This window comes from Engystomops pustulosus, chromosome 3 (assembly GCF_040894005.1).
Source record: "Engystomops pustulosus chromosome 3, aEngPut4.maternal, whole genome shotgun sequence".
NCBI classification, from domain to species: domain Eukaryota; kingdom Metazoa; phylum Chordata; class Amphibia; order Anura; family Leptodactylidae; genus Engystomops; species Engystomops pustulosus.
The window spans coordinates 192,406,204-192,421,073 of record NC_092413.1 but is presented as its reverse complement, the minus strand read 5'-3'; the positions used below and the strand labels follow the sequence as shown (position 1 = coordinate 192,421,073).

The following is a 14,870-nucleotide window of genomic DNA, read 5'->3' as shown; positions in this document are numbered from 1 at the left end:
CCAATGCTCTGCGTGCGATTTAAACTATTTCACAGTGACAGTACAGCCAGGGTTTGTTCTTAAGTTTAATTTGTATGCAAGTCAGAACTGTCTATTTTATAATTGTAACCAGAGTCAAATTTTTCTGGTCTCTGTGACAATTGGATTTTTAAAAAGTTGGATTGTCGGGTGTTCTTAACTAGGGGACCACCTGTATACATTTTTAGAGTGTAACAACGAATAAAAACGGATGTCTCGTAGACAAATGTAATGTAGATGACAAAATGCATCCATTTTTCAAACGTGTATGTTTCAGCATATGTCAAGCGGATGCAGAAAACGCGATGTAAACCCGGCCTTATTTCTATGTAAATGAAGCTGAAAATGCTGCACCGTTTTTCCCCAGGTTACTGTAAATGCCCCCACAGACATCAGTGAAGAGAGAATGGCTTTGTTAATGTTTCTGCATCTATAATGTTCTGTACACAGTGATGCACACATATACTAATGTATGCAGAGGCCATTTTTTAACCCATCTGAATGAAATCTACCATCAAAATCAAGCATGATAAACCAGGGACACTTAGATCCAGGCACAATGACTGTGGTAATCTTATTTTTGTCATACATGGACTCTTTCCTTCTAAAATCAACTTCAAAATTATGCTAATGAGCCAGAAGGGCTGTGGAGGGCATTTCCAGAGCCCCTCAATACTAAAGCTTTACAGGCCGTTAGATGTCGCCTCCCCCTGCCCCCTCCCCCTTCTGCCCGATATGATTTAACAGCAGCAGAGGAAGTTTCAGCTCAGGGTGGAAGAGCGGGAAGTGCTCCCACACAGTGTTTTAGCCAGTGAAACTACTGAATGGACGAGCTCTAGGAAAAATTATGCTGGCTGCGGCCTTTTATACTTAACTATAAATAATATAATGCAAGCTTTTGAACCCATAACTTCAATCGCCAAGTCTTTGCATCATTAAGCAGGTGTCACTAGACAGATTCCAGCACAATTAGAACTTTTTTACCTGGACCCCAAGAATAAATGCATCAGTCTCAATATAATAATTGGGTGTTGTATTGCCAGATGGGCCAACCCAAGGATGCAGCAGTCAAGCTGGCACCACACACCTGGCAATAGACAGCCTATTTAGCATATCGATGGGCAATTCTAGTGGCACCAACTGCTAATGACCAGCAAGTGCTAGAGGCAGATTTCCTATTGCACTTCACACTGTGGAGACAATAAGCAAACTGAGTTGTTGGTTTTAAATGTGGCCACAAAGTATCTGACTGCAACATAAGGAAGCTTCAGATTATGTTATCCGGTGGTTACATGTTTTTTTTTTTTACTACTGTGCTTTTTGTAAGCAGTGCCCACACATTGCCATAGTGCACTAGGACGTGGCAATGCACAGATATGAGCATCCCTGACGTTATACAGATCCGAGCAGGCCACGTGTGTGACACCAAAGCAGAAACAAAACGATCAGTTTCCAAGGCTAATCGCTAGAATTTCTCAAACATCACATAACTAAGCAGAAACAGTCATTCAAGGTCAATCGCGTTTACACCAATTACATCACAAAATCGAGTTATAGCAAGATTGCAGTTTAAGGGAATGTGTTAAGAAGACAGATATAAAAGCTCGGAAGATATAAAAGCTTTTAACATGAAAAAGGGAGACCAAAAGCCAAGACAATGACTTCTCTCATAAACACCTAGCTTGTAATTAGATGCAAAAGTCATTAAAAAGAAAAAAAAAAAAAAAAGCATTTTCTAATGGCATATAAAAGAACAACGTAAAAGGCACAAATAATAAGAGTATCCAAAGGCCTGTTAGAAGTGTGGATACATTTTCTAGTTCTATTTGATGCATACAAAAGCTTTTCACAACTTGAAGATCTAAGCAAACAAGATTCTTGCAGGTTTTTTCATAGAAACAAGGAATTCATATGTAGCCGTCACAATCTCAATCAGAGCGCATGTACAACTAAAAGTATAGTACAGATGTCTTCAATGGCTGCCTACAAATTAAGGCAAATAAACTCCTTATTTACAAAACCAAAAAAAAACGGTTATCCACCTTTACACCAAACTTTATGAATACAAGACTAGGCCAACAAGACCTGTAATATTTGTTGGATCAATGTAATGAGGTCTTTTTTGGCATAGGAGGAGAGGTCTAATTTCTCCGTCCTAGTCCAAAAGCATTTCCCTACACTACACTGAAGAGACGAAATCGTATTGAAACAGCGCTGTCTACAGCTGGAAATCTGTTCCTTCTGCAATAGATTTACTGGTTTTGTCTTTAATCCTACATCATATCATTAGGCTTCCTGAGGGTCATGCTTGATGTTAAGGGAGCTGCCTTACAATGTAGAGAAGAGGCAATGTTATCCTCATCCTGGAAACGTATTTGCATGTTTCCATTAGGTCCATGGTGGGATTGCCATTTACTTGATCTAACCTAAAAGCAAAGTTTCTTCTGATTATCTAAGCATACATGCTCAAGTAAAAACTGCCAAGTGTCAGATTCACTGCCAAAATAATTAAATCGTCCTTTATGAGGATGAGAGAAAAAACAAGAGGCAACAAGCTGGGACCGCAAGAAAAGAGGATGGGAAGAAGGTCTACAGTTTTATTTAACACTTAAGAGAGATGGAGTCAACAAAAAAAGTCCATTGGTGTGCAGGATTTACTCAGACCATAGTCAGAGCATTGGCCAATCAACTACTAAGGAGTAGTCACAAGGTCAATAGTAGTATATGGGCCACCAGTTAGCCCCTTATCAATGAATGATTAAGAGGTCACCTTTTTACGGACTATGCCTAGTAGCAAAAGCTGCATTAATGTCCGTACAAGCAACTAAAAATGCAGACTTTTCCGTGTGTACTTGAGAAACAAAGAAGACGGCAGCGCACAGCGATACTCCTTACATTGGTGATAGTAAACTGAGGAGCTGTAGGCTGTGGCTGAGCCATTCTGTATGTTCCCTATATGCCCAAACAGCGTAAGATACAGCTACTTCCTGTATACTCCTGTGCATGATGCTACCCAGAGCCAAGCCTTTACTAAAGTGTATTATATACACAAACATACACTCACCGGCCACTTTATTAGGTACACCATGCTAGTAACGGGTTGGACCCCCCTTTTGCCTTCAGAACTGCCTCAATTCTTTGTGGCATAGATTCAACAAGGTGCTGGAAGCATTCCTCAGAGATTTTGGTCCATATTGACATGATGGCATCACACAGTTGCTGCATATTTGTCGGCTGCACATCCATGATGCGAATCTCCCGTTCCACCACATCCCAAAGATGCTCTATTGGATTGAGATCTGGTGACTGTGGAGGCCATTTGAGTACAGTGATCTCATTGTCATGTTCAAGAAACCAGTCTGAGATGATTCCAGCTTTATGACATGGCGCATTATCCTGCTGAAAGTAGCCATCAGATGTTGGGTACATTGTGGTCATAAAGGGATGGACATGGTCAGCAACAATACTCAGGTAGGCTGTGGCGTTGCAACGATGCTCAATTGGTACCAAGGGGCCCAAAGAGTGCCAAGAAAATATTCCCCACACCATGACACCACCACCACCAGCCTGAACCGTTGATACAAGACAGGATGGATCCATGCTTTCATGTTGTTGACGCCAAATTCTGACCCTACCATCCGAACGTCGCAGCAGAAATCGAGACTCATCAGACCAGGCAACCTTTTTCCAATCTTCTACTGTCCAATTTCGATGAGCTTGTGCAAATTGTAGCCTCAGTTTCCTGTTCTTAGCTGAAAGGAGTGGCACCCGGTGTGGCCTCAAAGTTCGACATACTGTGCGTTCAGAGATGCTCTTCTGCCTACCTTGGTTGTAACGAGTGGCGATTTGAGTCTCTGTTGCCTTTCTATCAGCTCGGACCAGTCTGCCCATTCTCCTCTGACCTCTGGCATCAACAAGGCATTTCCGCCCACAGAACTGTCGCTCACTGGATATTTTCTCTTTTTCGGACCATTCTCTGTAAACCCTAGAGATGGTTGTGCGTGAAAATCCCAGTAGATCAGCAGTTTCTGAAATACTCAGACCAGCCCTTCTGGCACCAACAACCATGCCACGTTCAAAATCACTCAAATCACCTTTCTTCCCCATACTGATGCTCGGTTTGAACTGCAGGAGATTGTCTTGACCATGTCTACATGCCTAAATGCACTGAGTTGCCATGTGATTGGCTGATTAGAAATTAAGTGTTAATGAGCAGTTGGACAGGTGTACCTAATAAAGTGGCCGGTGAGTGTATAAGAATGGATTTTCAATGTAGCTTGAATTGTGAAAATCTAAACTCTATTCAAAAACATGACGGGTTGTGTTCATAAAGTGCATTTTTGTTGCACTTGAAAGTACATTGTAAATGTACCAGGCCAAAACGACATTGTGACAAAGGTGACAGTTTTCCCTTTGTAATTGTTATCATTGACCTGGTAATTTTACCAAGCACGTGTATTTTGGAAATTATATATTTGCAATGCATCACAAAATGAAGCGCAACTTCCCAAAATGAGTGTAGCTCTAGGCTGCAGGTTAGCCACAGTCTAATTGTCTAATCACAGCAATTTACACCAGCTGAATATGGAATATGGTTTATACATAATCAAAGCCATATTCTTCAGCATTTTATTTTTTACCCTGCTAGAAACACTTAGAATGACCCCTGTCAGGCAAGAACAGAAGGAGCTGGTAAGAATCCCCCCAGCACGGTGCATATACTGGCCAGAACATAGACAACACTTGTCAACCTATTCCCACCATGGGTAATTGGTGGTGGTCGTTTATGGAGCCCATATTCTCCAGACCAATTCCCATTAAAAAGAAAAGGAAAAGCTTTGTTTTCATTTTTATGTCCACAGTGATATAATCATTTCCAGCAATATGTAGTGTATTGTGTGGGTTTTTGGAAAAATGACACGTCTAAAATTGTAAGCGAGCCGCTTAGAAAAACCATTACTGTTGATTTATCAGGAAAAAAAAAAAAAACTGAAGTAACTATGCAGACAGCCAAGTGTGATAAATACTAACTACACAAGCAGCCTGCAATTGCAGAAAGCATGAAAAATAGTCTATTAAAGGAAATCTACCACCAGGATGAAGGATTGTAAACCAAGCACACCGACATACTGGTGTGTCCCCCCCCTCTGCCAGGATCTGCTCTTCTTTTAGCTTCTTCTGCCCGGGGGTTATAAAATGATGCAAACGAGCCTGAGGGGCACCGGGCTCCACACATGTTATGACTGGTCGGTAGTTAACAGCATTGGACGGGTCCAAGGAAGGCTTATTTAGTGATGGGGGAACAACAGCATGCTTCAAAGAAGAGGGAAGTACACAAGAAAAAGAGAGGCTAAAGAAAACACTTTTAGGTGGCACATTAGGGTTCATCCCTGCCTCGTCTACATAATGATGCTAGATCTGACTGTATTCATTGGGCCCTTATCTACCATGTTATAACATTACTACTCAGAAATAATGTCTGTGGGTGCATTGGCGCTTTACACAAGGAGCCCTGCAGACTGAACATATTGCACACAAGTCCTTGCATCATACAGAAATAGGATGCCAGGATTCCCCCTCCAGTAGTGTAACAACTAACAATTGCTGCTGCTGTTCGGCCTGCAATTGGACCAACATACCAGTTTGTCTCGGCAGACTGAACAGGTTTATGTGTAGGTAGCCTTATACCACATAGATGTTTCACTCAATAGAGACTTTGGCATCTAAGAGGTGGAACACCCAGAACCAGAATTTTTCAGGAAATGGGTATTAAGAACCCATGATTGCCCTGTGATGGCCATTGGTACACAAGTCATAAAAAGCAGCATGTACAAGGTTATAGTGTTTAGTTAGGTCAGTAACTGGGTGTATAGGAGGGTACAAGGGGCTAAAGTATTTCCAAGAAAGACTGTACACGACTTTACCACACAGGAGGAAAATTTACAAATTACAATATTTACACACTGTGCTATAAGAAGCTCAAACTTCTTAGTTTATACATAAAATTTAGCTTTCAATGCGATATAAATAAAATATGATGCCATTTAATTGTTGAAGACACTTAAAACTGTTATTTTTATGTGTGAAAAGCATTCCTGAAGATTTCCTCCCCTCCACCATTGCAGTAACATTTCTATATGGCGAAGCTTAGAGTTGGGAGCATATCACTCTATTTCCCAGATGTCTTATTTCGCCAATTAGGCAGCGACAACATGGAGTTATAACAGACTACTATTCATCATAATCTTTACTGCATTTTATTTATAAGACCATAAAATAAACTCAAGGAATTGTTCACAAGGGGAAAATATTTTGGTTGCAGAATTTTACACAGATCTGTGTTTGGGTTGTGTTCACATGACTCAAGATAACCTGTGAATAGATCCTATGACCAAGTCTATAAACAAATTCTAAATGTAAAAAAACCCAAAAAAACAAAAAAAACACCCTGAGATTTAGGCCGACAAAAAAAAAAAATAGAATCCTCAGGGCCTGCAGGTTTGGTATAAAAGTAGAACTGTTGTAATTAAGAATAAAATGTAACCAGACCCAAGGAAGTACTAGGAGACGTTGTACTATACAAACACTACTTGAAAGGGAAATAGTTTTCCTCACATCCAATAGATGCACCTAACACCCGATCTACCTTTATAGGTAGATCCGTGGTGGTAGGTTTCCTTTAACAGTGAATTGGAGAATGTGTTATTTTGTCATCTTGAGTATATTTAAGAAATTTGTCTTCGTGGGAATACCCCTTTAAGGACAGATCTCTGGATGCTGGTAACTTACTGAACTTTAAACTCAGGCTGCAATAATCAACTTCTTCCCCCATGACATCTAAAAATGATGTCAGAGGGATAAAAATACATTTTGGTTGGCGTTATCCTTACAAAATATACCTGTTCTGACTTGCATACAAATTCAACTTAAGAACAAACCTATAGAACTTATCTTGTATTTAACCCAGGGGCAAAATAGTGTAAATCTACCCAAGTGTGTCCTCTATGGAGCTTCTTGTTCACGTCACTGGATAACTGGATAGACATCCCCTACAGTGAGTAAAAGAGCAAGGCTAAGAGGTTACATTGTAAACTCTTGGTATTCTGAGAAGTTATAGTAACATGAAAAACTGTGCCCTGTTCTATTGGGTAGTGAAAATGTGCATTTTTCTGCATACTTTTAAGACATCAAAACAATGCCCCCCTCCCTCCCCCGAAATATCCAGACACAGAATAAAGCTCCAAAGGACAGAAATATCAAATGTTCAAGACGTATTTTCTACAGGTTAGAAAGTATAATTTTAAAGTGAATCTACCACCAGAATGAAGGATTGTTAACCAAGCACGCTTACATTGTGGGCCCCCTCTGGCAGGATCTGCTCTTTTAGCTTCTTATGCCCTTGTGTTAACGATAAAAGGCCTTAAACATTATGCAAATGAGCCTGAGGGGCTACAGACTCAATTAACAGCTATGGAGCCTTAAATCCCTCACACTCATTTGCATAATGTTTAAAGCCTTTCTTTGTAAGAACAAGGGGTCCTGGTGGCAGCTTTCCTTTAATCAGAACCAAAAAGTAAAAACTGATGGGAAGCACAGATAGGGACGCACGCAGTCAACCATTCCTGTGGCCGTGACCCGTCTGCATTTCACAGCCACCACCGACTTCATTGCACCCGTTTACGTGCAGTGAGCTCCACTTCCTATAGAGATGGGAGGGGCAAGTCCAGTTTGCAGCCAGTCCGCCCTGCCCCCACCATTAATAGATGGCTAAAAGGTCTATTACAGTTTAGAAAGAACAGAAGGCGAAAAGAAAATCTCTTAAATTTCCCCATCTGCTTTTACGCTTTTCTTAAGTGGAAAGAGCAACGGAAAATCCAAACGTACGTGTGAACGTACTTACAGGCTCAACCAGGTGATCAGTGTTAATAAAGCAAAACCACAAGTGGTCCCCAAACAAAAGAAAAAAAAGTAATGGAATGATTAACATTCAAGTTACGAACCCTGGAAGAAACTACTGAGACGAATACTGTCCACGTATAAAACTAGTCAGAAAATACAGCCTGGAACTAGACGTGACATTTTGCTGCAGAAAAGCGTAAACACATTAGTAAATCTACCCCCCCCCCCCACCTCTTTCCTAGCCGTGCACGGACTCTCAGGAGTGACTGAGAAGAACCATCTGTCCAGCAGAGGGGAGAATAGGAGGACAGAGTACAGCAGAGCAGTCATGGGGGTGGTGTAAGGGATTGTCCCTGTAAAGAATAGATATATAGGAGGAGTAGGAATGTGTTGTGTATTTCCATGTAAAAGTAAATGGGTATTTGGAGAGGCTGCTAGAAGAGGTCTCAGAGCTCCAGTGACTGCTGCCACATTCATTTATCACATGGTCCATTTCCAAATGAATAGGGTGAGCTGGAATACCTAGCACTGTATGGCATTCTGCATGGTATACTGGGAAGAGACTTGGGTACTCCTTGTGCCAGTCGTCAGACCACCATTGCTGTGAATTATCCTAAAATTATCAATAAATAAGTTCTAGAATAGCCATTTCATATACAATAAAACCAAACAGAAGAATAAATACAACCGAGATTAAAGCTTTGTGTTTCACGGTTATTCAAGTATAGACTTATTTGTATGATGATAATGACTAATACAGTTATAATATAAAATACAAATAATAGAGCTGCTTCAATTTAAAAAGAATGTAGCACAAAAACCCACAAAAGCCAATAAACTTAGGAAAAGGACAAATCGGCCATCATCAAAAAAAAAATAAAAATAGAAAAAAGATAAACCAAACAAAATTATCTAAAAATAATTCAAAGCATGTCACTGGGAGGGGGAAGGGGGGTGGAGAGAGACTAATTATGCCTTATCTGCCAGTTTTCCACCATTCCTGACGATGGTTTTTGTGTTTTCCCACCCTGAACACCACATTAGCAGGACAGGGCGCAGAGTGGGTTTGTACATCCTGGCCCGTCGTATTTACCATCTGTAATATTTGAGATCCCTTCCAGATTTACTAAGTAGTTGGAGCCTCTTAATATTTTCAGTGCAAAGCTTCCCGGGTCTACTAAAACTAGCCATGCAAGACGCCAATCTTAATAAAACCCCCTTCCTGTGCGTCTTGGATAGTGGTATATGATCAGATTGTTCTTACAGGCCAATATTTGTACATATTTGTATATTCGCATTGCACAATCAGATAAAATGTAGAGCCCTCACTCGGTCATGTGGGAAAAATTCTATTCTAACCTTAAAGGGGCATTTTCACAAAGACAAGAACCTAAAATCTACTCAGAATAACACAATGATACATTCTATAATTCGGCGTTATTAACAAAACATCAACAGCATTGTTCACCATATGCTGCCGTATATTCAGCAGGATGAAAAATGCCACATATATGGATTCATACAGCATAGAAATGCAGGAATGGAGAAATGTACACGTTTGTTAATGCAGCTACAAGAAAAATAAGGCTTTTATTCAGGGGGGAGGCATATAGCAGAGCTGACCGTGTTGTAGGTGTGTTAGCAAAGCCGAGTGCCATTGTGTGTTATATCCATATCATCTCATCTCTGATCTGTGTCTGATACTAGTAGAATATTCAGAAGCTAAATAAATGTGTATATAAACCCTGTACCTTGATGATCTAAGCACATTGTCAGCACAAAGGGATCATAATGTGTCTGCTTAGAGTCCCCACCCATATTCTGGAATCTTACACAGACCATCACCTAGTTATAGGAGCTAAAACAACAATACAACCAAGCAAAATTGTAAAGTAAAAGGGATAAAAATGATCTTTATTTTGTAAACATCAATAGCCAGAAGGGATGTGGGGAGGGGTTGGGCAGGAGGAGTTATCAGAGCCTCTCAGTTCTGCAGATTCACAGGCTGTTACAATAAGAACATGTCTTACCCCAACCCCCTGCTCTCTCTCGCTTTCCTCTGCTTGTGTAAATTGCCAACAGGCGGAAGTGTGCAGGGGGAGGGGAGACCTGCTTAATTTAACAGCCTATGAAGCTACAGCACTGAAGGGCTCTGGAAACGCTGACAAGAGACCTTCAGACTCCTTAGCATAATTTTAAAAGTTGAGATCGTGGATAACAAATATAAGATTACCACAGTCACGGTGCTTGGATCTATGAATAAGTGTCCTGGTTTATTATGACAAATTTGGTGGTGGATTTCCTTTAAGATACAACTTTATTGATCCCCAGGGGGGATCTGGCAATTGTTACACAGGTATAACATTACAAATACATAAATACTTTGAGAGGCGTGTTCTTAAATGTTGTTAATTACTTGGTTGCATACAAACAGCACAATACAGGTTGTATGAACATATTACATTACATATGGGGAAGCAATTATGGTACGAAAATAAACTAGTCACAATAACAAATAGATAAAGACTAGACAGACATGTACAGGGGATACTAGGGATACTACACAAGGGGTGCCGATGCAGCGACCAACAGTGTTGTGCTGCTGCTGGTTTTGCAGAATACTGCTCTTGGCTGCCAGGATCTTCTTCTGGCGCTCTGTTGCAGCCAGTTGTGTGACATGGAGCCCCTGCAGCTGAACATCCGTTTAGTGGGGGTTGATAGGGTGCGAGGTCAAGTTGGTGTCGCAGGGTGGGGGGTAGGGGGTCAAAAGGCGGAGCCAATGCACATGCAGCCACATACAGTGGCTCCATCTTGACAGTGCATCTTCTCTATTTGCCACTACAAGGCCACAAGATTCAAAGTAGGAAGGCGATGGGGGAAAGAGGTTATTATGCTTTTCGGATAAGGCAACAATATGTTAATTAACTGTAAGTAGTACCCTTAGCTACCAGTGCCTGGCCAGGCTAGTACATGCCCCAGTAGCCTCTGCAGTTAATTTAAAATCTACATTTACAGATTCCTCATGGTAGGTTTCCTTCAATGTACCTATAGGAAAACACATTACAAGCAGATGAGAACCAATTCCTCCACAATGAAGAACAAACTTTGCCATAAGGTATTAGGCTCAGAGGAGCGGAGCAGCAGGTAGAACCACATATTAGATACACACCCATTATGACAATATTCATGGCCCCAAGGCCGACAATGCTGCGCCTGACCTGTAAACCTGGCTGACAAACTGAAAAAGAAAGTTGTCAAACTAGAAACTTCAAGTATGTAATCCTTTAACAGCGTAGACAATGCCTCACTTATCAAGAATAACCTACCTGCAAGGTCTGTGCCGGGGCCGAGGTTACAGGGATAATTTTTGGCAATGAGTTAAAGCTTAGATTATAAAGTCATGATAAATGTCCCTATTACTACAGACTTATTATACGGCAGCAGCCGCTCTGACCTGTCCTTCATCTGGCTCTGGCCTCCAAGTTCAGTTTGTTAAATGGAGGTCCACTATCTGCATCTCCTGGTGCACTACAACAAATCAATGATCTCCTGTGTCTTTGCACCCAATTATCGCCAAATTAAAATGTATAAAATCTAAAAACCTAATAACCTTACCCCATAAATACACAACAGCTCGATAATGACAGCCCCCCAGTTATCAGGTTGCATATAAAAGACTCATGTGGAACTGCACATAAATTGTAGCACTGACCATAGTTACATTGTATAAGTAGTACTATCCCAAATAAGTATAAAAATCAAAAACGCCAATGTATGAATGTAGACACACAACATCCAAAACAAATACAATAAGTGGCACCCGGCCAAAGTTGCCACCCAATGGAAAAGATATGACGCAACAACATAACAATTGACAAATATCTTTCTCTCCATAAAAGTCCGTGGCACTTGTTACACAATTTCAGATTGCACAAGGATTGTGACTGGTTGGAGATTTCCATGTCACCAATGTTGGACTATGGCTCTTCTTATGGCAGATGGGCGATAATTAAATGTGTAATCCATTGAGGTTGCTGAAACTTGTAATGTATATTGGGGGTCTCTTAAAATAGTCAGCAGAGGCTTCCCACCTAAATGCTCAGCCAAGTGTGCATGTCCATGTGGGTTTACACACATCAGCAATGATGGGATGAGGGTGGAGGGTTCACAGGTCAATGTAATACAATGTAGGCACATGACAAAAGCACAACTGATAGAAAGCAGATCAGGCACGTGGACTAAACTCAACAGCTACCACCCACACTTGTAGGGTGCCATCTATACACCCCAAGATATCAATATATACTTTAAATAGTATTGATCACGCGTGACGTACAAAACAAATATCTGTTTACAAAGAAACAATTATATTGTGTTATCAGAATCTGACAGAGCATAGAAAGGTTTTATGACGGTGAAAGGTAAGGGAGATTAAAACTGGTTCTGTCCATTTACAAAAACCAACTCATCAGTAAAACAAATCTGCACAATGTTTATTGGAGCTTAGCGTCTCTTTATTATCTGCTGTGTATTGCCTCCTAAATAAATAACTTCTCTCTATAGTCCAATCCTGGCAGCATAGTCTGGACACCCATAGACTAGGACGTTGGCGACTGTTTCCAATCACACGGCAGATTATGACAGATTTTTCAAACCCGCCTCATAACGATTTCACGGATTATTTATGAATTGTCTGAATGGGAATTGACTAAATATTTACAGACAATTGTACAGTATAAGGTATGTCTTCCGTAGGGTATCAACCACTGAACTAAAAAGTGAAGCGAAAAATAAGAGCTCTCAGAAACCGATGTCACGTGACCCACAACACAATCCGACAATGTATCAGCCCAGCCAGGGCATTGATCAACGATCAGACCAGTCTGTGGACCCCAATCTTGTTGCATATCAGACCAGGATCCTACAATGTATTGGCCCAGTCTGGACCAAGATCCCGCAACATGCAAGACCAGGAACCTACAATGTATGAGACCAGTCTGCGGACCTCAATTGTGTTACATGTCAGACCACGATCCTACAACCTATTACAGTGATGGCTAACCTATGGCACTGGTGCCAGAGGTGGCACTCAGAGCCCTTTCTGTGGGCACCCAGGCCATCACCAGAGATGACTCCAGGTATCTTCTAGCAGTCCCAAAAAGCCCAGGACTTGCTGTGCACTTAGGTATTTTAAAGTGACAGCTCTACCTGGGACTATTTTCGGCTTTATTGGTGTCCTCAGGTGCTGGCATCAATGAAAACTTTGACAGAGAAGGGAGTATAAATCAAATTAAATTTCTGTGTTGGCACCTTGTGATAAATAAGCGGGTCTATGTTGTAGTTTGGGCCCTCGGCCTCTAAAAGGTTCGCCATCGCTGACCTATTAGATCAGCCTGGACCATGATCTTCCAATCTACTGGATGAGTCTAGACCACAATCCAACACATAAGCCCAGCCTGGACCAGGTTGTGACAATGTATGGGCCCAGTCTGTAAACCCGATTCCCAATCTAACAACCTATAAGAACAGTCTGGACCGCAACCTTCTGAAAATCGAGACCAGTCTGGACCACAATCTAACAATGCATTGGCCCAGTCTGTGAACCACATTCCCATAACTAATCTTACGACTTATAAGAACAGTCTGGACCATGATCGGACAGTGTATGGGCCCAGTCTGTAAACCCAATTCCCACAACCTATCAGCCCAGTCTATGACCCTACAAGACACCACCTCTGTCTAGACCAGGAACCTAGACTCCTCTTCCCAAGTACCAGATGAGTCAATGCCCTGCACTTTATCATAATAACTTGGCCCAGATCGGGCTGACCACTGCACATGTGACGATCCGCCCGATCATCATCCCCCACCCCCAGTGACACATCCGGCCAATCATAGGTTCATTATGCAGAATGACAACAAATCACTCCCCGCATCCCCGGCGCACTTCGTGCTGAGGCTCCGGTACAGTGTGACAGGACAGGTGCAGCAGAGCTTGCACTCGGTGATGTCACACACAATGCGGGCAGGCGCCTCCCCCCGCCGCCATGGGCGCAGGCCCCGCACTGGCAGCAGAGGAGGGGGCGCTGCCGGTGTATGAGCGGGTGGCGGGAAGCCCCGGCGCCTCCCCCCCCTCCCCCAGTTCCCGCGCTCCGGCCTCCATCTTCCAGCCCCGGCTCCTCACCTCCTGTGCACATCCCGGGCTCCTCCGGGCGTCCTGCGGGGGGTCAGGGAAGGCTTCCCGCTACACCTAGTCCTCGGGTGAGGGGCACAAAGGATCCGGCGGGAGGGGGGTTAATCCCCGGGCAGCCCCAGGCCCCGGGCCGGCGGACAGCACTGCCCCCGCTACTTGTGGCAAGTCTCCGCTATTACCCGCTGTACGCGGGGGGTGTGGGGGGGTCCGGGGAATATCAGATAATAATAATAATAGGAATAACCCCCGGGCCGCGCCTGGCAGGGAGCAGCAATCCTAAGCCGCCATCTGGCGGTATCTCTCTCACCGGAATGGCGCCGCCGCTTGTCCGGGGAACGGGCGCCCTCTGGCGGAGACACACCGGTGAGACTCGGAGGGGGCGGGGTCGGGAAACGGGCGGGAGAGAGAGGGAGGCGTTCACCACACGCTCACCACGGACCTGAAGGGGGCGGGGTCAGTGTATCACCAGCCCACGCAGGCTGCACTAAGAACAAGAGCAAATGCCACTGTTATTCACAGCAACTGCGCATGCTCCGTCATACAAAGGCGCTGGAAGTAGACGCATGCGTTAACCTCCCCCCCCTCTCTCCGATCTCGGTGTACTAGATGCGCATACTCCGCCAAAGCAAACGTCATGGCAGTAACGCGCATGCGCTAATTCGCCAACCCCCCCGCCCTGCCGGGAGGTCATTATGTTGTCATAGCAACAGGAACGTCAAGGGCGCTGGAAGGATTGTATGTGGTGTGTACAGTGCTGCCA

General features: G+C 43.0%; 1 protein-coding gene across 2 annotated transcripts in view; it reads right to left on the bottom strand.

Annotated features, from left to right (window-relative positions):
• Positions 1–14,521, bottom strand: part of STAG1 (STAG1 cohesin complex component) — an 83,234-nt gene extending 68,713 nt beyond the window's left edge. Inside the window, exon 1 of one of the 2 annotated variants that reach the window (XM_072143463.1) lies at positions 14,418–14,521. The gene's annotated coding sequence lies outside the window, so the exon portion shown is untranslated. Of the gene's footprint in view, positions 1–14,101 lie in introns of both variants that reach the window. The other variant, XM_072143462.1, reaches the window with a different exon arrangement.
• Positions 14,522–14,870: the final 349 nt, after the last annotated feature.